General features: G+C 39.9%; 1 protein-coding gene across 1 annotated transcript in view; it reads right to left on the bottom strand.

Annotated features, from left to right (window-relative positions):
- PHLPP1 (PH domain and leucine rich repeat protein phosphatase 1) overlaps positions 1-21,575 on the bottom strand; it is a 214,557-nt gene that overhangs the window by 121,365 nt on the left and 71,617 nt on the right.

The raw sequence follows: 21,575 nt of genomic DNA, 5'->3' as shown, positions 1-21,575 counted from the left end.
CGTTCCCTGCCTTGTGGCAGCATGATCTCAATCTTTGCCTCTGTCTTCCTATCACATTATTTGTGTGTCTCTGTGTGCATCTCTTCTTGGAAGGGCACCAGTCTTTGGACTTAGGGCCAACTTTAATCCAATATGACCTCAACTTAACTTATTACATCTGCAAAGATGCTGAAGTCACATTCTGAGGTTCTGCATGGACATGAAGTTTGGGAGGACACCTACTACACTATTGATCCCTCATCTGAACAAGTCTAATTTTCTTTGGTTTTACAGTTCTTTTTCAAAACTTGATAATTAAATAGTTACAGTACTACCCTTGTTCGGTATGCCATCGTGCATTCTCCATACAATGCGGTGAGTATATTATTAAGTTTACGATAAAACGTAATCATGAAGTGCCCCCTAAGATCAAGCAATTAGTGTTAGCTGAGCTCTAAACAGATTGCTAGGTACAACACGGCATTTTGACCTTTAAATGTTTAAGGCAAATGCCCCAGCTGACGAAAGTATTGTGTCTCTACTCACCGTATCTGGAAATTCAAACTACTAAAGATACATGAAGCATTCCATGGTTTTTGCCTGTAGTAGGGCAATAGCTTGGCTACAGACCAATAATTGGTCCATTAGTAGACTGTGCCAGTGTTAGCAGATCACTTCCCTCTAAGTCAAAAAAACTTCTTTCAAAGTTAAACAAACCTCATTGTGTATTTAACTGTCTTCAGGAGAAGCTCTTAGTACTCAAAGAAGACTTAAAAACCGTGAAGATTAACCTGCAGACTATCACAGTCTTACATATTTTTTCAACAACTTTACATATTTTTGGTACCTATTTAAAACTCTAAATGAAGCTAGCATCCATCAATTAAACAAACCAACGAGACGGTGAGCTAAAATGCCAACACATGTACAAACAATGTGCCCATTAGTTATAAAACACTGAACAGAGCAAACTTACTGAGCATAAACACTCACTTAACCAACATTCAGGGTAAAAATTGCCATCAAAAATAGTATACCTAACATTCAATTAGTTGTACGACATGCTAAGAAATGCCAATGCAATTTTTAATCACTTACATGTATTCAAGGTCATCACTATAAATCATTCTAACTACCTGGGACTAGCAACTACATATATGTCAAAGTAGAAAAGCCATTCATTCTCAATTTCCCTCTCTCCCTCATTATCTTCAATTCTTATCAGTTCTATCTCCAAATATATCCCAATCCAATAGCTGTCATCTTTTGCTGAGTGAACAACAAACTCTCTTAGTTCCTTTGTTTCCATTCTCTAGGTCACTGTGGCAGCCATCCACAACCCCTGTTGTGGGTTGAAATGCATTTCCCAAAAAGAAATTTTTTTTCCCTAACCCCCAGCACCTGTGAATGCAACCTTATATGGAAATAGGGTCTTTGCAAATGCAGTCAAGTGAAGATAAGATCATACTGGATTAAGGTAGCTCGAACCCAGTGACCAGTGTCCTTATAAGAGGAAAATTCGGGGGCGCCTGGGTGGCTCAGTCAGGTAAGCATCAGACTCTTGATCTCAGCTCAGATCATGATCTCATGGTTCGTGAGATTGAGCTCTGGGTTGGGTTCTGTGCTGACAGCACAGAGCCTGTTTGGGGTTCTCTCTCTTCCATTCTCTCTCTCGTTCTCTCTCAAAATAAATAAATAAACTTAAAAATTAAAATAAGGGATGCTGCAGCCTCATCTTAAAAAAAAACAAAGGAGGAAAATTTGGACAGGCACACACAGGGAAAATGGGCATGTGACAACAGACATAGAGACTGGAGTGACCCAGTTGCAAAGCCAAAGAACACCAAGGATTGCCAGCAAAACCAGAAGCCAGGAAAGACCAGGAAGAATCCTCCCCTAGAGGCTTCAGAGGGAGCACCTCTAGTCTCTAGACCTGCAAAATAAATTTGTCATTTTTTTAAAGATTTAAAAAAAAGTTTAACGTTTTATTATTTTTGAGAGAGAGAGACAGAATGCGAGTGGGGTAGAGGCACAGAGAGAGGGAGACACAGAATGTGAAACAGGCTCCAGGCTCTGAGCTGTCAGCACAGAGTCCGACGCGGGGATTGAACTCACGAACCGTAAGATCACGACCTGAGCCGAAGCTGGATGCTTAACCGACTGAGCCATCCATGCACCCCTAAATTTCTGTCATTTTAAATCACCCAGCATGTGATAATATGTTACAGTGGCCCCCAGAAAACAGGTGTCAGCAGGGCTGTGCTCCCTCCAGATGTTCTGGGGGAGAATTTGTTCCTTGCCTTTTCTGGCTTCAGGAGCTGTCAGCATCCCTTTGCTTCTAGCCACATCACTACAATCTCTGTCTGCAACTTCACCTTTTTCTCTATGTGTCTCAGATCTCCCTCTGCTCACTCTTGTAAGAAAACCTGTGATTGGATTTAGGGCTCTCCTAGATAATCCAGGATAATCATCCCATCACAAGATCTTTAGCTTAATCACAGCCGCAAAGACCCTTTGTCCAAATAAGGTAACACTCACAAGTTCTGGGGATTAGGACATGGTGGACATGTTCGGGGGCCATTACCACCTACCATACTAGGCATCAGAAACTCACAAATGTGTCTGGCAAGTGAATATACCTTTGTTAGAGAGGAGGAGGGGGGAAACTGAGGAAAGAAAACTGAAGAAATGAGGAAGGTCAGAGGGAGAGGGAATTGTATGTTACAAAGCACTTCTCCCAGTGGCACTCTACCCAGTCATCTCTACCAGGTAAGCTCCTATCTTTCAAGGCCCAATTCAAACGATGACTTCTCTGCAAAGCCCTCCCCCGGTCCCACTTCCCAAGGGTGGAGGGTCCCACACCACTATATTCATATCTTTATCCCAACCTTCCCCCCACCTTACCCTCAATTTCTAGGACTACCAACTCCCCGAAGGCAGCAGCCATGACTTAGTCATCTTTCAAGCTTCTATAATTGTCACAGTATATGAGGAGTAGGAAGAGGAAATAAAGCTAACAGTTATTTCACATAAGCTATCTCATTTGATAAAAAAGAAAGCACTTTAAAAAACTGTATTGAAAATGGTGGCGATGTCTGTCAACTTTATCATTACAGTTAAGAAAAGGCAACAAGGGGGATTCTAGTTGGTGTCTGTAAAATGTGGAAGTCCCTGGAGTGGCCGTCAATACCATCTGGTACCATATGCCTTCGTAAGATAAATCGGTGAAGTCAGCACAGCAAGCAGCTCTTTGAGAGAGCATGCCAAGGTCATGCTTCTGCCAGGACCTGGCCCAACAGCATGAGAACAGGCCCGATAACCTAGACACTCCAACCAGCACATCCCAGGGCTTTGTCCTATATTTGGGCTGGTTTTGTCCAGTTTTTCACCTACAAAAAAATATACAGCTTCTGACTCCACAAAGAGATAAGTAAAACTCAACCCAGACCAAAAGTGTGTGCTTTCATTCATGGCATGGTATTGATTTTTGGTGTCTCTCATGAATTTAGAAAGGAAAAAAACAAAACAAAACAAAAAACAAAAAAACCTAATTTACTATACACAATAGAGTCCCCATAGTTTTAAATAAAGCCTAATGATAAATACATTGATATTACTTTAAAGAAAATATTAACATTGAAGTCTAAAATGAGAATTAAGGCAGGATTAAACTGAAAGTCAGATCCTGAATTCTAGGCCTGGCTTTGCCACTAACTAGCTCTATGACTTGAGAGAAGTCATTTTACTTTGCTAGGCCTTTATCTCTCAAATGGGGACAGAAAATGGGAAAATCAGATTAGATCACTGGTTAACAAACTGTGTCCTCAATGGTCTTAAATCCCATCTTTCCCCCAATCCAACTCCTAATAAAGAGGGGAACGAACGAACACAAACACACACACACACACACACACACACACACACACACACACACACACACACAAACTGGATTACCTGATTATTAAGGGTCTTTCTTGGTACAAGGTCCTAGAGCTTTCTGTGATTCACACATTAACTATTCCTCAGATACTTTTTCCCAGCTGTATACAGGGTAGCTCCTTAATGCTCCCTATTTTTGTAAATAATGGTGATAGTGCCTTCAGTGTTATTATACCTGTTACTGGTGCTATTTTCTTCTGTAAGAGGTCAGAGGACTGCACGAGCTGTGTCTTTTGAATGTATTAATCATTCCCATGTGCAATGTGCTAAAATCAAGCAAATTTTTAAAGATCAGAAGAATGTTCCTTCCTACTCATCAAACTGTGGCATGATAATTAAGGATCATGGTTAGGAGTCAAAGTTAATGTTAGAAAGAAAAACATGACATTTTCACTTTTATAACCTTTCCGATGTTTACCCCTGTGTATGTCTTCAGAAATACCCAACTTCGGACAGAAAAAGATAGTCATAGTAGAGCTATTTTGAGCTTCTCTCAAATTAATGACTTTAAGTCCTTTGACAATTTACATGGTGATGGGCTGGCTCAGTTGGTAGAGCACATGACTCTTGATCTCAGGGTTGTGAGTTCAAGCCCCACGTTGAGTGTGGAGCCTACTTAAAAAAAAAAAAAAAAAAAGTTACATGGTAATAACTTAATTTCCACTGATATCACTTAGGCCTTGTCTCCCTAAAGGTAATCCCCTCAGGGAGAAAATAAAGAAAAGGAAGGAAAATTTAGTTATTTTTTTTGTTTGCGGCAACAAAGTTTTGTGTAAAAATGGAAAGGTGGTGGTTTCTAGCTTTCATGTAACATATATATTCTTAAAAATGCAAATTTAGTTACACTTATAATCCAGTCCTACTAAATTTCAATTCATATTAAATGGAGTTTTGTATGATCTACATAAGCATCTCTATACACTGTAGTGGGCATACAAGACATCAGGTTCCAGCCCGCAAAAACCTTACAGTCTAGTAAGATAACCAGGAAAGTACAACATACTTTGATAGAAACCATGACAGAAAAAGTACAATGTACTGGGGAATCACATGAGATACTGATTCCAAACAAACATGATTATTTTAGAAAAGTACTTAGCATTAGAGAACTATTAACAAGTTTGCATATAATTAGTGTGACTATTACGTGATTACATGCATGGATGGAATCCAAAGAATGGGCTCATCACATCAGACTTGTAACTTCCCAAATGTGTATATCCAGCCCAGTCTTCCTGCCTCTAACTCTCATTTCCTTTGTCCAGCTGTCTACTCCATATATCCATCTGAATGTCTTCTCCCACTTCTCCAAGATTAATCTATCTTTGGGAAAGGCGATTCCATCCAGTAAGTATCCCGGGTAAAAATCCGTGGTGTATTCCTAGACTCTTCTCTCTTACACACCCCAGATCCAATCCAAGCTCCACCTCCGCCCTATCTTTAAGATATATCCAGAACTCAAACCACGTATCAACCTCACTTCCATCTACACCAGATGTATTACCCTCATGTCTTTCAAGGATTTCTGCCATAGCCTGCGAGCTGGTCTTCCTGCTTCTGTCCTTGCCTCACACTAGTCTGCTATCAACACAGCACCTGGAATAATATTCCTCTGCTCAAAAGCCTTCAATGACTAAGGCTGCAAAAGCCCAAGTCCGTGATAGCCTAGCAATTTCTATTGACCTGGCCCTCTCCTAACTCTCTAAGACACACCAGCCTCTCACTTGCCCTGGCCATGCCCCCAGTCACACAGGCTTCCTTGTCTTAAGGCATCTGAACCCCCAAATATTATCTCTGGTTCTTTCTGTTCAGCCTTCCTCCCTCTACTCTAAACTCACTAACTTCTCAGACTAACCACGTAAAAACTTCTATATTAATTCTGGGTTTCACATTTGGAATTTGGAGCCTTTCATATTAACAACTATAAGCAGTTTTAAATGGCATGTATTCGGGGCGCCTGGGTGGCGCAGTCGGTTAAGCGTCCGACTTCAGCCAGGTCACGATCTCGCGGTCCGTGAGTTCGAGCCCCGCGTCAGGCTCTGGGCTGATGGCTCAGAGCCTGGAGCCTGTTTCCGATTCTGTGTCTCCCTCTCTCTCTGCCCCTCCCCCGTTCATGCTCTGTCTCTCTCTGTCCCAAAAATAAAATAAACGTTGAAAAAAAAAAAAATGGCATGTATTCTTAGCTTGGCTCTTAACACTAACAAAATTAATTCACTAATTACCAACGAGTAAAAATTAAAAATTATATCACATAGAATGACTCTGTAGATTACATTACATGTGCTAGATAAAGCCTGGCAGCTATTAAATAGGAAAAAAGTTCCAAGCCAATAGAATCAATCGTAAGAGAACCCACATACACATACCTTACACGCAAGGTAAACAGAAATCTGAAAATGAATTAATAACTTATTTTCAGAGAAAGTATGAATTTTTTTAAAAAATCTTTATTTTTGAGAGAGAGAAAGAGCACACAATGGGGGTAGGTGTAGAGAGAGAGGGAGACAGAGGATCTGAAGCAGGCTCTGTGCTGATAGCAGAGACCCACGTGGGGCTTGAAACTGAACCACAAGGTCATGACCTAAGGCAAAGTTGATGCTTAACCAACTGAGCCACCCAGGCACCCCATGGATTTCTTAAAATCACACCGAAATTTCTTTAAAATTTCTTAAAATGGATCACTACTAGAACCAGATATTTTCAAAGCTGTCTCAAGTCCAGTCAATTCTTTTTATGAAAACCTTACTAAGAATTATTTCGACTTCTTTATTTAACAGAATAGTTTTTAATCTAAGAAGACTACAGACAAGAATTTGGAAATTTGAGGGGAGAGGAGTTTTTCAGATTTGTTTTATTTGTTGTAATGGAATTCAGCCTACATAATTCTAATAAAACACATATTGTCTTAACATCTGTATTTAAATCAGAAAACCAATTCTTATCCATCCTTCAGGCCCTGCTTAAATATCTCACATTTCTGCCTTTTTTGTCTATCAAATTAATTTCTCTCTCATCTGTCTTCCTGTTACACTCTACATACACTTCATACTTAAAACATACTTCATACAATGTTAAAATTATTAACTTTCTTATCTTCTGTTAGTTCAGGAGCAAGAATCATGCCATTCACCTATATTATATTCTCAGAGGGCCTAGGTCAATGACAAACACACAGTAGACATTGTCTACACAAATTAATTGGAAATAAGAAAATAAGAAATCACTTCCAATGATGAGAAAAATTCAATTTACATATTGTATTTTCTAATAAAAAGCTGGATAGAAAAGAAAGAGGAAGAACATTTAGCTGATGGACTGTACATAACTTGTCCTTCATACACAAAATGGCAAATTTAAACCTTTTTGTATTTTTAGGAGCAAAGAAAAACTAATTACTACTTATGGATACAAAATTATAGACTGCAGTGATCAACGACAACCAAGCATAAACTAAGAGACTACAAATATGACCAAAAACCATGCATTTCTTATGCCAAAACCACCCTTCAATTTCCGTATTTATCATTGTTAATGGTGACAAACTCCTTTAGGGAGTGAAAAGCATTATTAACTTTTTAGCCATATGACTACCTTTTTTACCCCAAGGTTAGAAGAAATAGATGTTTCTCATTCATCCACCTCTTGTCTATCATAGGCCTCTGCTTATTTACATCTTCAGTTTTATTTGAGGCCTTCAGTTTGTAGGTGCAAATGGAAGGGGAGATGAATGTCTCCAGTCCCAACAGGAGGACAAAACACTTCTCACCTCTCCAAGTGAATGCAGGCCGGAGCCAGGCTAGCGTGTCATCATTGCACAACTGGACCCTCTTCACCACTCTGGACTCCCCCACTCCCTTCCTCGCACACCGCGGAGGAGGACTCGGGAAGACACCACTGAATCAATTATTTCTGAATTCTCACCTCAGAGGTATCCAAAGATACAAATGCCTTGGCTCTAGGTTTGTTTGCAAACTATGTGTACAAAATGGTATCTTCTTGTTTATGCCTCTGCCCCAGAAATCATAAGCCTTAGAAGAACTAACTGCTCAATACACACAATTGAAATAGACTTAAAATTTTAGCCTAGTCCCTTTATTTGGTGTCCTTGAGTTTCAGGGTAAATACAATTCATGGAAAATATAACTTCCAAGACAAACTAAGATGGATTATGATTAATAAGGACTCATCACCACCTCATATTTTGCCAACAATGTTATATTAGCATGTATTTGTTGGCCAAAGATGTGAGAGTTTCCTTTTCAAATGATAAAAAAGAAAATTATTTCGTAGTTGCATACAATAATCCCTAAAGATTATTAACTTGAAAATGGAAAACCTAATTAATACATTCATCTAATAATAAACCAGATTTCATTATGAAAAGGAACACGGGCAGGTTTTTGTGTGAAAAGGATTTGAAACTACAAGCTGACTACTTTTGGATAAATAACATACTGATTTGAATTAATTCCTGATGAACTGAGCATTTCTTGGCATTTCCCCAAACAGGTTCTGATTCTCTTTATCTTATCTCTTTTAGACAACACTTCAGTTCAGATAATCCCAAACAAATTTATAGGGCAAATAAAACTGTACTTAAGAGCTTTAGAGTTAAAGAATATAATCTCACACTAAGATCTGAGGGCAAAGTTCTGTTTAGATAAATAGGAAATTATGGATTTCAAAACAAATGTTAAACTAATCTGCAAAGATATAATTTCAACATTGTAAACAACATTTAGATAGTCTAACTACAGACAGAATTAGTGTATACATAATACAGGACAGAATTACTATTTATCATCTTTTTATTTCCCTACAGTATGTTTGCCTCAGAAGTATTATCATCTTTCAGAAGAAAGGGGTTCTCTCAAAATCTTGGAACCAATACAAATAACAACTACAAAAAAGAGTCAATTAACTAAATAATAAGCTATTTTGAAAGTATAATATATTTGCTCACCAGTCCCACTGCTATGATCATTTTATGTGTTATGCCTAAAAATGGGGAAAGCAGGGGAAAGGAAAAAGTATAAATAATAAATAATGGGAAGGAATAACATACAAGATTTCCTTTCCTTCGGAGCCTATCAATAAATTCACTTCGGAATTACTAAAAAAAAAAAAAAAAAAAAAAAAAAACAGTCTAGAAAGAAATAGAAAGGAGTCATGTAATAGAAATTACTGGTTTTCTTGGTTGACTTACCTAAATTTTATCTGCAAATCCTCCATTCATCTCTATAGGCATAGACACACCTAATGACTACCTCAAAAAGTGTAAGAGATACTTCTTGTGTTCAACAAAAAGACATGTCTTCTGAAGGCAAAGATGTATATAAAACTCTTGAGCTTGAGTTTTTGTTTTGTTTTCTCTATGGATAGATGAAGAAAAGCAGATGGGCAGGCGAAAAAACCATTTTGTTCGAAATTTAGGATATTATAGACTATCAGAAACAGGACAAACAGAACAATCACTATTTGTATTAAGAGAACATTTTTAACCCACTTAAAACTATTTGCAGAGGAGACTGAATTAGATAAAACATTTTGAAATACTTTAAAACTTAAAAAAACAAAACTCATGTCTAGCTATCCAAATGGATAAAAGGAAGGGGTGGTGGTGGGGGGAATCTTGACCTCTATCTCACACTGTAAGTAGATATTAGCATAGGAGAATATCGACATTACCTTAACATAGACAAAGATTTCAGTAGGACACAAAAAGGGATCATTGTAAGGAAAAGGTGGACATGTTGGAATACATTAAAACTAAGAATGTCTGCCATCAAAAGACAACATTAAGAGTGAAAGAAGCAAGCCACAGAATGGGAAAAAAGGTATCTGCAACATATATGAGTAGCTAAGTAAGGACTCATATTCAGAATATATAAAAGAAAAAAGCCTCTACAAATTAGTAAAAATAAGTGTTTTAAGGAGACAACCCAGTAAAAAGCTGACCCTCCCCCCATCTTTCTCTCCCACATACACACGTATATTTACAGAGCCAATAAACATATGCAAGGTGCTCAACCCAGCTATTGGGAAATGCAATTTAGAATTACAATGATACAGGGGTGCCTGGGTGGCTCAGTCGGTTGAGCGTCCGACTCTGGCTCTGGTCATGATATCGCAGTTCATGAGTTCGAGCCCCGCGTCAGGCTCTGTGTTGACAGCTTGGAGCCTGGAGCCCAGTTCAGATTCTGTGTCTCCCTCTCTCTCTCTGCCCCACCACCCCCCCTCACGCTCTGTCTCTCTCCCTCTCAAAAACAAATAAACATTAAAAAAAAAAAAAAAAGAACTACAATGATACAATTCTATTTATACACAGTCCAAAACAGGCAAAATTAACTGACATTGTTAGAAATCAGGAGAGTGGTTATTTTAAAGGCAGAGGGTAAAGGTAGTAACTAGTAACTTGGTGATTAAGATTTGTGCCGCTTTTTGAATGTGTATTTTAGTAAAAGATTTACTTTTTTAAAAAAGCAATTTGATTTCGAAAGCTAATGAGCAAATATTTAAATTAAAATTTCTATCTCGCCAAATTTGTAACGACGTGGATGGAGCTAGAGTGCATCATGCTAAACGAAGAAAGTCAATCAGAAACAGGCAAATACCACATGATTTCACTCATATATGGAGCTTAAGAAACAAAACAGGTGAACATATGGAGGGTTGGGGCAAGGGAGGGAAAAAAAACCATGAGAGACTCTTAAAGACAGAGAACTGAGGGTTGATGGGATGAGGCGGGTGGGCGAGGGGCTAGATGGATGACGGGTAGGTATGAAGGAGGGCATTTGTGATGAGCACTGGGTGTTGTAATTGATGAATCACTGAATTCTACTCCTGAAACCGATGTTGCACTGTATGTTAACTAGCTAGAATTTAAATAAAAAATTGGAAGGGAAAACAAACAGGTTGCTCAGGTCCTTCACAAATTTTCCAACCAAAAAAATTAATTTCTAGCATATACCAAGTGTTAACACCAATATGAACCCTTAATATATCCAGAGAGCATACTCTTCCAGCACTAAACGTTTTGAGATTATTTTTAAGTCTGACTTCATTTAAGAGAGACTATTTTAAGGCATAAAATACATAAAAACAAAAGTATAAGTGATTAAGGCATAGGCAGCATGCCTTCTTGATTTTCCAGGCTATTCTGCCAATTCATCTTCTGCCACTCACCATACACCCAGCCCTCACTAGGCTCCCCTCCACACTTATCTGTCCACACTGCTCTGCCTTCATTCCTGCTATTCTCCCTGCCTGAGAGGACAGTCCCAAACTCCTACCCCAATTCAGTTTTTCATTTGAACTTTATCAGTCTGAACTCTCCCATCCAAAAGGCATAATTAGTAGGTTTCTACCTAGTTTATATTCGTCAGACAACCTGAAAAGCTGCCCAACTAAGTTCCAAGTGACTACAGAGGGCACAGTCTCATTCATTTCCACACTTGTAGTGCCTAGCAGCACAGTGGAAAAATGGAAGACAAGAGACATGTGTGCATTTAAAAAAAAAAAAAATATATAGAATAGACCAAATTCCTTTTAATTCAACCAGTATTTAAGTGTATTTTAGCTAAGATATTTAGCCCTAATTAGTAGATGAGAAGTCAAGTGATTTTGATTCAGCTGCATTTTGTCGTCTGTCTTGCTACCTCTCTCCACCGATTCCACATAGCGGTGAGATGTTCTAGAGCCACATCTACTGTAACCGCAATGCCTAAACCAGCTTCGATCATCAAGATTCATAAAGTCTTATTCCATTTGGGAGAGGGTTCATCCCCACTTGTTCAGGCTCCACTGTGCTCTTTCCCCTCCGTGGCATTGAATCTACTCCCTTCCTCAATGCCGCCCCCAACCGCCCCTCCGCCCAGCCCCTTAAGGAGACTTGGGGTTTGTTCTCATTTGCCTCCTGGGTTGGCTCTGCTGTTGTGCTGATCTGATTCAGCTCTTCAATGTGAAACTCTCCCTCTCTCCCTGGGCACATAGTCTGTCCCTTCCCCAACCAGCGCTGAGTTTACCCTTCTTTTCTCTGGCCTCTCTTCCAACCAACAATGGGAAGAAGGGGTAGTTCACCTCCCCTCTGCTCCCTCCCCCAAACTTCCTCTGCCCCTGGGTGCTAGTGAACACACTGGTCCATGAAGGAAGGTAGTCGGGGGAATGAACGAAACGGAAGGTGAAAAGGAAAAGACGTGAAAGAAGATGGGGAGAGGGGAAAGAGAGCAAGTAAAAATATAAATGGTACAGACATTCAGCAAAACAACACAAAGGTAGCAGTGTTCCCGGAGACCAGGAATGACAGCTTCGTGGTACATGAATGTGGACATGACATCAAAGGTAAATACAAATGATGGGATGTGGGGAAGATAAGAAGTAGGTGAGAAAATGTGTTGAGATGCTAAAGGCTGATGAGACAGAAGGTAAATGCCTATGACTTGGTAAGAAAAAGGGGAAACTATGGACATAAAAACAAGCGGGACACCCACACAGCTCAGTGATGAAGAGTATGGGCTGTGGGGTCAGGCTGTGGAAGTCCAAACCCCAGCTCTGTCCTTTAGGAGCCAGACAAACAAGTTCCTTAACAACCCCCTAGCGGTAGATCTGTTGTTGCCCAGCTTTGTTTCTAATGGTTTTGCCGGTGCCTTATCCACAGCACCTAGAACGATGCCTGGCGCTCAAAACACAGTTCGTGAATCAATGAATGAATATCCTTAACCTCCCTGAGAATTTCCATAGATGTAAAAGGAAGATTATATGAAACCAGATTGTTGTGAGGGTAAGACTAATGTAAAGCGTTTAGAACAATGTCAGGCATCACAGAAAGCATTCAATAAAGTGAACTTTTTACTAGACATCAAGCTATCCTAACTAGAGAGATCTGGGCACACCTGCAGAGAAGTATCCCTCCCCACAGTCAGCTATGAGCAAAACGAGCAATAACATAATTTAGAAATAACTTATTTTACAAAGTATAGCACTGACAATTTCTTAAATCTGGGTATAAAACTTACACAAATATTTTGAAATTTTCTAAGCTCTTAAGTTTAGTAAATATGATCATCACTGATACAAGGCGTAATATGTTCTTTTACTAATTGTTCTAGAAACATGAGAACCAGAACACAGTCCTCCTGGCTCATTCAGCAGTTTTACAATAGACCGTACAGGCCGTCCAACTCCAGGGACCTGGGATCCAATTTTTAACATAAACATTAAGATCACCCCAGTAGCTGATCCCAAACACTACATTACCCAAGTCCTTTATAATTACTTTTTGACATGTTTGTCTCCACTGCAGCACTGACTAATTTTGGTAGTGCAGTTGTATGTTATATAAAAACAGTCCATGCTTGATGCATCTCTTTAGCTCCAAACCACACCTTCCATGTAAAACATGTCACCTTGGCGGGGTGCCTGGGTGGCTCAGTCGGTTAAGCATCTGACTTCGGCTCAGGTCATGATCTCACAGTTCGTGAGTTCGAGCCCCACGTCGGGCTCTGTGTTGACAGCTCGGAGCCTGGAGCCTGCTTCGGATTCTGTGTCTCCCACTCTCTGCCCCTCCCCTGCTCACACTCTGTCTTTCTCTCTCTCTCAAAAAAAAATAAACATTAAAAAAAAAAAAAAATGTCACCTTGGCAAACTCCCCATTAAGAATGAATTGCTCTGGATAATTACATTAGAAATTACCATTAATTCAACTCGCAACTTAATGTGCACAAATACCAAGAAGGGCTATTTCCAGTTAAGTGAAAGCAGACAGTAAAAAGAAACTTCATAAAATAAACTTCAGCTGAATTTCTCTCCGTTGGTACGTCTACCACCAGCAGTGACAAGACAGCCTCACCCCTAAGGATTGAGGTTGCGAATGTTTACAAAAACTAAGTCAGGCAAAGAATGTAGGTACCTCGAGAAGCCCGGTCAGCACCTAATACCTCCAAGGCACTCGAGAAAGTAAGTCCGTCACTCAATAAGTTATTATTAGGATCACAAGCAGTTAAGACAAACTCTCAATGCAATAAAACAAACAAGGAGAACCAAGGCAAGTATCACAACTGAGATGGTCATTCCCCTCTTGTTCTATGACCCCCTGGAGGAGTGCCTCCATTCTTCAACCACCCTCACTTCACCTCCCTCGTGGGAGTCATCTTAACTGCATGTAATGGAAGACATTAAGGGTGAGAGTCTGTTTGCACTACGAGCAGATCAGCCCTAGAGGCAAAAAAAAAAAAAAAAAGAAAAAAAAAGGTTGAGACCACCATGTACCCTGTTATCTAATATAAATATCTTCAGAGCAAGTTTTAAAACATGAAGACTGCCCTTGCTACAAATAATCAAACCACAAAATATAGAGCTGACCCAAATAAATTAACATTTATGCAACACAAAATCTAAAGCCTTCATGTATTTGCTCTGATTATGGTGGCAAAGGGCAGAATAAGCTATGTCAAAACTCCACAATGTGCGCTAAATAAACCATCACAGATTGTAACTGGTGGAATAAAATAGGGACTCAAATTCATCATGGTCCGTCTACAGCAAGCTGAAGAGTGGTAACAAGATTAGAGGAAGTGACAAGCATTGCAGTTAATTAACCACTTGGCTTGTTCCCTCATTTCCTTCAAGTCTCCTCAAACTACAGTAAAGGCCTGCCCTAACCACCCCACATGTATAATACCAGAGCCTGACTCCTCCCAGTATGCTGGCACCCCCTTACCCTGTCCTATCACTTACTATATTACATAACTGACTTCTTTCTGCATTATGCCTCTTACCTTTTCTCTCCACTAGAATATACACTTTACGAGACACAGATCTTTGTTTTATTTTTGGTTGTATCCTGAGAACCTGCAGCAGAGAAGTTGTTCAATGCTTCCACATAGTGGCCCCAATAAAAAGTTATAACAGTGAGGGTGTGCCTGGGTGGCTCAGTCGGTCAAGCAGCCGACTCTTGGTTTCGGCTCAGGTCATGATCTCACGGTTCAGGAGTTCGAGCCCTACATTGGGCTCTGCGACCTCAGCTTGGGATTCTCTCTCTCCCTCTCTCTCTACTTCTCCCCTGCTCGCTCTCTCTCTCTCTCAAAAATAAATATCAAAAAAACAGTTGTAACAGTGAATCACTGGCTAATACTGAAGATCCGTTTTACTATGGGGGCGCCTGGGTGGCTCAGTAGGTTAAGTGTCTGACTTTGGCCCAGGTCGTGATCTCGTAGCTCATGGGTTTGGGCCCCACACTGGGCTCTGTGCTGACAGCTCAGAGCCTGAAGCCTGCTTCAGATTCTGTCTCCATCTCTCTCTGCCCCTCCCCTGCTCACATACTATCTATTTCTCTCTAATATAAAAAACATTTTTAAAAGTTTTAAAATAAAAAAGATCCATTTTACTATGATAAAAGTGTCTTAGTTACAAAAGAATATTCTTAAACAGACTAGAAAGTAAGAATTTTATTTATCAGTTCTCTTTAAGTATCTGAGGCTTTAACTGAAACAAATGAGTAAAGATCAAAGTTAACTACTGTTCAATAAGGTCAAATATCTGTATCTCACTTGGCCAACATTCATAGATCACTTGCCTACGTACAGAATTCTAAGAAAGGACAATTTAGGCGTGGATTGCAAAAGAAACAGAAAATAGAATTTCTCTTCCCGAGCAATTAACAATCCAGATGACAATATGCAATCCAAAAACAAAACAGTAATCAACAGTTTTCTGAGACAACTGCAAATTCTTAACAAGTTCATTTCTATCTTCCAGCAGATGGCTGACCAAAACTGTGCTTTGTTGATGTTTTTAACAAATTTTCACAATGAATAATCATGTTCAAATGCTTTCTCTTCTCTTTGCCTATGGAGAGAGTCCCTGGCATATTCTATGTAAAGGCACCTGACTGTGCTCCAGGAAAGGAGCTGTACTTTTTCTATTCTGATAACCTTCAACTCTTCCCTATTTCAAATGTTCAAATAATTCCATCTATAAAGTTCAGCCAAGTTCATAAACTATCTGGCAAAACAGCAAAATACAAAGAGACCTGGGACCTTGGCAGGGAAAGGGATGAAGGTTAAAGCTATGTTTGAACGATTCCTTCCTTTCCTCTACTAGGTTCAAAGTCTTTCTTTTAGCTATTAATTCATTGTGGAAGCAATATAGCACCACGGTTCAAAAACATAACTTCTGGTGCCAGACAGCCTAGGTTTGGGTCTTAACTCCGTCACTCTATTGACCTCAGTCTCAGTGTCCTCCCTGTAAAATGGTAAAAACAACAGTTACTTTCCTCATTAGTTTGTTGCCAATATACCTATAAAATGTAGAGACTGACACTTCACATTTCTATTATCATTAAGAGCCTCTGAACACTACCTGTAAGTCTTACAGACTTGGAATTTACTTTTAACAGTGTATTTCAACAAAACCGATTCTGATCAACAATTTTAGGTCTGTCCAGAAAGTAATCACAAGATATAACCTGCTTTATAAATTGTAGGCTCACAGGGGCACCTGGGTGGCTCAGTCGGTTAAGTGTCTGACTTTGGCTCAAGTCATGATCTCGCGGTGTGTGGGTTCGAGCCCCACGTCCGGCTCTGTGCTGACAGCTCAGAGCCTGGAGCCTGCTTTGGATTCTGTGTCTCCCTCTCTCTCTGTTCCTCCCCCACTCATGCTATATGTCTCTCTCTCTCAAAAATAAATAAAGCTTAAAAAAGATTTTTTTAAAAAGTAAATAAATAAATTGTGGGCTCACATAGGAAATAGGAAAAATGCTCCATGTATGAGAAGCTTGGTAACCTTTCAAAGAAGGACGAGTTTCAGCTTGTATAAGAAATTAACACACCTTCAGTGAAAGATGACACAGTATAACTGTATCTCCAGAACATTATTTTAACTGCTATGTATAGGACATCTGAGACCACTAACAGACTGGAAACAGAGAAACCTCCGGGCAGGCAATTACTACAATAATCTAGGCAACAGGGCAATACAGGGCAGTGAGGGGTTAGAGGGGGAACTTAGCAAGGAAGAGGCAGACAGGCCATACTAAAAGTCTGAGTAGGGAGGAGAAACAAGACACTGGCAGGAGAAGGGGATTCTATACCTTCCAGAGGAAGGGATGGAAGACAAACCTACATTTATTTCAGGAGATCACAGGGCTCAACTAAAAAAGCTCCTTTGAAGCAGAGGTCAGCAAACTAGTGCCCAATGGCCAAGTCTAGCCTGTGGCCTGTTTTTGTATGGTCAGTGAGCTAAGAGTGGTCCTTAAATTTTTAAAGTGGAATTTTAAAGAGTTGTAAGAAACAAATAAAACAAGTAAGAATATGCAGTAGATCTGTATGACCTGCAATGCCTGAAATATTTCCTGTTCGGCCCTAGGCAGAAAAAATTTGCCAACCTCTGCCTGAAAGTAATATAATTTTTTTTTAAGGTTTATTTGTTTTTGAGAGAGAGAGAGAGAGAGAGAGAGAGAGAGAGCGCGAGAGCATGAGTGGGGTCGGGGCAGAGAGAGAGGGAGACACAGAACCCGAAGCAGGCTCCAGGCTCCAAGCTCTCAGCACAGAGCCTGACACGGGGCCGAACCCATGAACCACGAGATCATGACCTGAGCTGAAGTCGGATGCTCAACCGACTGAGCCACCCAGGTGCCCCTATAAAGTCAGATCCCAAAATAAACTGGAACTGGTAGATAATGAAGAAGTTGGGGGGCTATGTAGTGTAAGGTCCCTGATTTCCATTTTCTCTACTCTGTTGTCAAGAGAAGCATTTTGTTTTCTACTCCACCCACTTAATCCCTAATGTGGTTTTATGTTAGTAAAATGAGGGATACTCATTAAGAAACTAATTCTCCCCAGCACCACGAACCCAGGCCTACAGAGTCCCCTTTCAATACTATTTTTAAAAAAACAAACCCAAAAACAAAACAAGGGCCAGTTTTGAGTACTTCATCCTTTTTTTGTCATCAACAATAAAGCTAAATAAATAAATAAAATCTAAGTGATTTGTGTAAAAAATTAGTACTTTAAATTGCTAATTGTAGATTAAAATGGTAATAATGAAACTATCCACAAAAACATATGCTTGTGTATTTATGACCTTTCTCCCAAAGTTCCAAAAGGCTTAAAGAGAGCCACTTTTATCCCCAGGATAAAAATGCTGATTTAGAATTTCTTTAACAGGGGGTACCTGGGTGGCTCAGCTGGTTAAGCATCTCTCAATTTCAGCTCAGGTCATGATCTCACAGTCATGAGATCGAGCCCGTATTGGGCTCCTCACTGGGTATGGAGCCTGCATAAGATTCTCTCTCTCCCTCTGTCTCTCTCTCTCTCTCTCTCTCTCTCCCCCCCTCACTCACAAGCATGCAAGCATGCTCTCAAAAAAAAAAAAAAAAAAAAAAAAAATTAAAATAGAATTTCTTTAACAAAACCTATCTTTCAGGAAAGCAGATTAGTGAGTTATGGCAAAGGTCCCTATGCATGTGGATAGCGAAACAGAGACTCATCCATATCAGGAAACCAAACTTGTAAAACTTACGTTTGATACAGGATTGGCCACAAGAGAAACTAAGACCCAACAGTAGGCCAACAGGCCCCAAATTAAACTCATCATCTCATCTCCTAAAAACTGTTCCTCCTCATATATTTTCTCTCTGGCTTCCCCCATTTGTTACTCAAACCTTAAGCCAGCTAGTTTGCCTGGACACACTGGTTTTTTCCTCCATATGGAATCTATCACTAGCCAAGTCTCCACTCTTAATCTCTCTACTCCATCCTTCCCTCCTCCCTCCACTACCCCTGCCAACTGCTTCAAGTTCAGGCCCTCATTCTGTTTTCCTAGATGAAAGACTGACCCGTCTTACTTAATCCAGTATACCTCATCCCGCCACTCTGCTAACGTCATCAATTACTCTCCTGGCCGATGCCCTTTAATGATTCCCTTACAGCCTTTAGAGGACAGTAACAATAATTACATCACCACCACACCATCATCAACAACAGGAACTGGCATTTATTGAGCACGCACTCTCAACACTCTCCAGCACTGACCTAATTTAATCATCATAACACTCCTATGAGCTAGGTACAATTATTAACTCCAATTTGCTGATGGGGCAACCGAGATCAAGAGAGTTGTCCCAGGTCACAGCAGGTTAGGAGTAGATAAAGCCAGGATCCAACCCAGAGCCATGCTGGACATCCAACACTGGACAGTGGTGCCTCATCTAAACTAGCAATGACAGAGCAAGTTCTTCAGGACCCTGTCCCTACGGACTTTTGCAAGCTCGTCTTTCTGCACATTCTAGGGTAACTTTCCATTCCACTAGTCACATTAGAGCCACCTGCAGGACCCCAAACACACTAACGTGCTTGCACGTGTCACTGATGTCCCTCTGCTTAGAAAGTTCTTCCTTACCTCCTTCACCAGATTAACTTTCCTTCTCATCTTACAAAGTTGGCCGAGACATCGCCTCAGGAACGCTCTCCAGGGCTTGTCTTGCACATCTCCTCATCCACGGTACTTAATGAATGAAGGTGATTTGCCATCAACACTATGTAGCAAGCAGATGTTAATATCTCTGTGTCATAGAGGAGAAATCTTAAAGCGCACCCACTTTCTCATATGTGCTCACTGCTGTTAGAAAGTCCCTTCAAAGTGTCTGAGAGCTGTATTTCTTAATACACAAAATCCCGTCTACGTTATTAAAAAACTTTTCACAACTGATTTTTCTATGTAAATATCTAGGTGACTTGAAGGTCATGACAAGTACCCCCCTGCAATCTACATTCACCGGATAAATCTTATACAGATTTTCTAATCAAACTATGCTCTCATTTCTATTCCACAAGTAAATTTTATTCTTAAATGCAGAAGTGTTTCTTCGTGTGGCACAAATGTCAAATACAGGGGGAAAGCTACACTTTGGAAAGAGAGGTAAGGGAATAAAGGGAAATTTAAGAAGAAAACCCTTATTGGGGTTGTTACTAAAAAACGAATTCAAGCTCAGAGCTTGATAGTAAAAGGAAGACTTTTTTTTTTTCTTGTAACTTGTTCATCAATGGGTGCTCCTTTGCATTAGGTTTGGGAAGCCAATATTTATTTATTTATTTATTTATTTATTTATTTATTTAAAAAAAAATTTTTTTTTTCAATGTTTATTTATTTTTGGGACAGAGAGAGACAGAGCATGAACGGGGGAGGGACAGAGAGAGAGGGAGACACAGAATTGGAAACAGGCTCCAGGCTCTGAGCCATCAGCCCACAGCCCGACGCGGGGCTCGAACTCCCGGACCGCGAGATCGTGACCTGGCTGAAGTCGGACGCTTAACCGACTGCGCCACCCAGGCACCCCGGGAAGCCAATATTTATAGAGGGCATTAGAATACATCGATAAAAAGGCAAGAGGCAGAAGAAAGTGAGAATAGAACAAAAGCAGTCGGTCAGAAAAGGGCAACAAAATCAGAACTTATTTTGCCAAGTGAAAAAGTGATGCCACTTGAAAAAATTATGAAAAGTCATTTATACTCAAAGGACATCAGCAATAAAGTAAACTGTTTCACGTCAGTGTTGTGGACCATATATGCGCTAACAAATACAGCTCTACTCTGACAATGAAAAATCATTAAATATTCAATAAATTATTCCTGAGAAAATACTTCTTTTCTAAACTGCCTTCAGGCTCCAGCACTTTTGAAAGACAGGAAACTCTCCAAGTCTACCCCCCTTGAGTGTAGTGTCTTATTTCTGCAGCATTAATTTGAAATAAGGTTGCAGCCTGGAAAGACAGGCTTCATTTAATCACTCTGATTAGAAAAACGGGTGCTAAGTTTGTAATAACAAAATCTTCTCCCTCGCTCTAGGAATCTAAGCTGATTATATTCAGACTGAAGGAAAAAAAAGTTATTTTTATAATTCCTTTATTCAGAAAAAGAAAATGTCTCAATCCAAAAAAAGTAGTATACTCACTAATGTGCAGGGTAGTAACTTTTTTAAAAGATATTGATCCGGTGCCTGGGTGGCTCAGTCGGTTAACCATCCAACTTCGGCTCAGGTCATGATCTCACAGTTGGTGGGTTCGAGCCCCGTGTTGGTGAAAGCTCAGAGCCTGGAGCCGCTTTGGATTCTGCGTGCGTGCGTGCGTGTGTGTGTGTGTGTGTGTGTGTGTGTGTCTCTCTCTCTCTGCCCCTCCCCCACTTGTGTTCTGTCACCATCTCTCAAAAACAAATAAAAATGTTAAAAAAAGAATTTTTTTAAGATACTGATCCAAGTCACCAAAGACTTGACTTCCCTTAAGGTCACCTACTTAACCACTTGGATTAATGACAATATCCGCAGTGATTAATTAGCCATTTCAATAAAAAGCATCATTTTCTAAAGAGACAAAAGTCTTAACTAGTCCCTTCAGGCATTCCCTATTATCCTATTATAAATCCAGCCACAAAAATAGTTCCAATGATAGGAGCTATATTATCTTGCTTTCCTAACAGAATTTCATAATGCTCTACTAATTTAGGATAATTACGTGAAGATCATGGAAGTAACACAGCAAGAACATTCAATGATGTACCAAAAGGACTGTCACACTGCTGGCAAGAAATTGTATTTCCCTTTAAAACTCAGTCAGGGGCAAAGCATAGCTATGTAGAAGCAAGAAGAGCCAAGCAAACGGCATCTGG

This window comes from Leopardus geoffroyi, chromosome D3 (assembly GCF_018350155.1).
Source record: "Leopardus geoffroyi isolate Oge1 chromosome D3, O.geoffroyi_Oge1_pat1.0, whole genome shotgun sequence".
In the NCBI taxonomy this organism is placed as follows: Eukaryota; Metazoa; Chordata; class Mammalia; order Carnivora; family Felidae; genus Leopardus; species Leopardus geoffroyi.
Note: the sequence above shows the minus strand (reverse complement) of the source record. Positions and strands in the feature narration are given on the sequence as shown.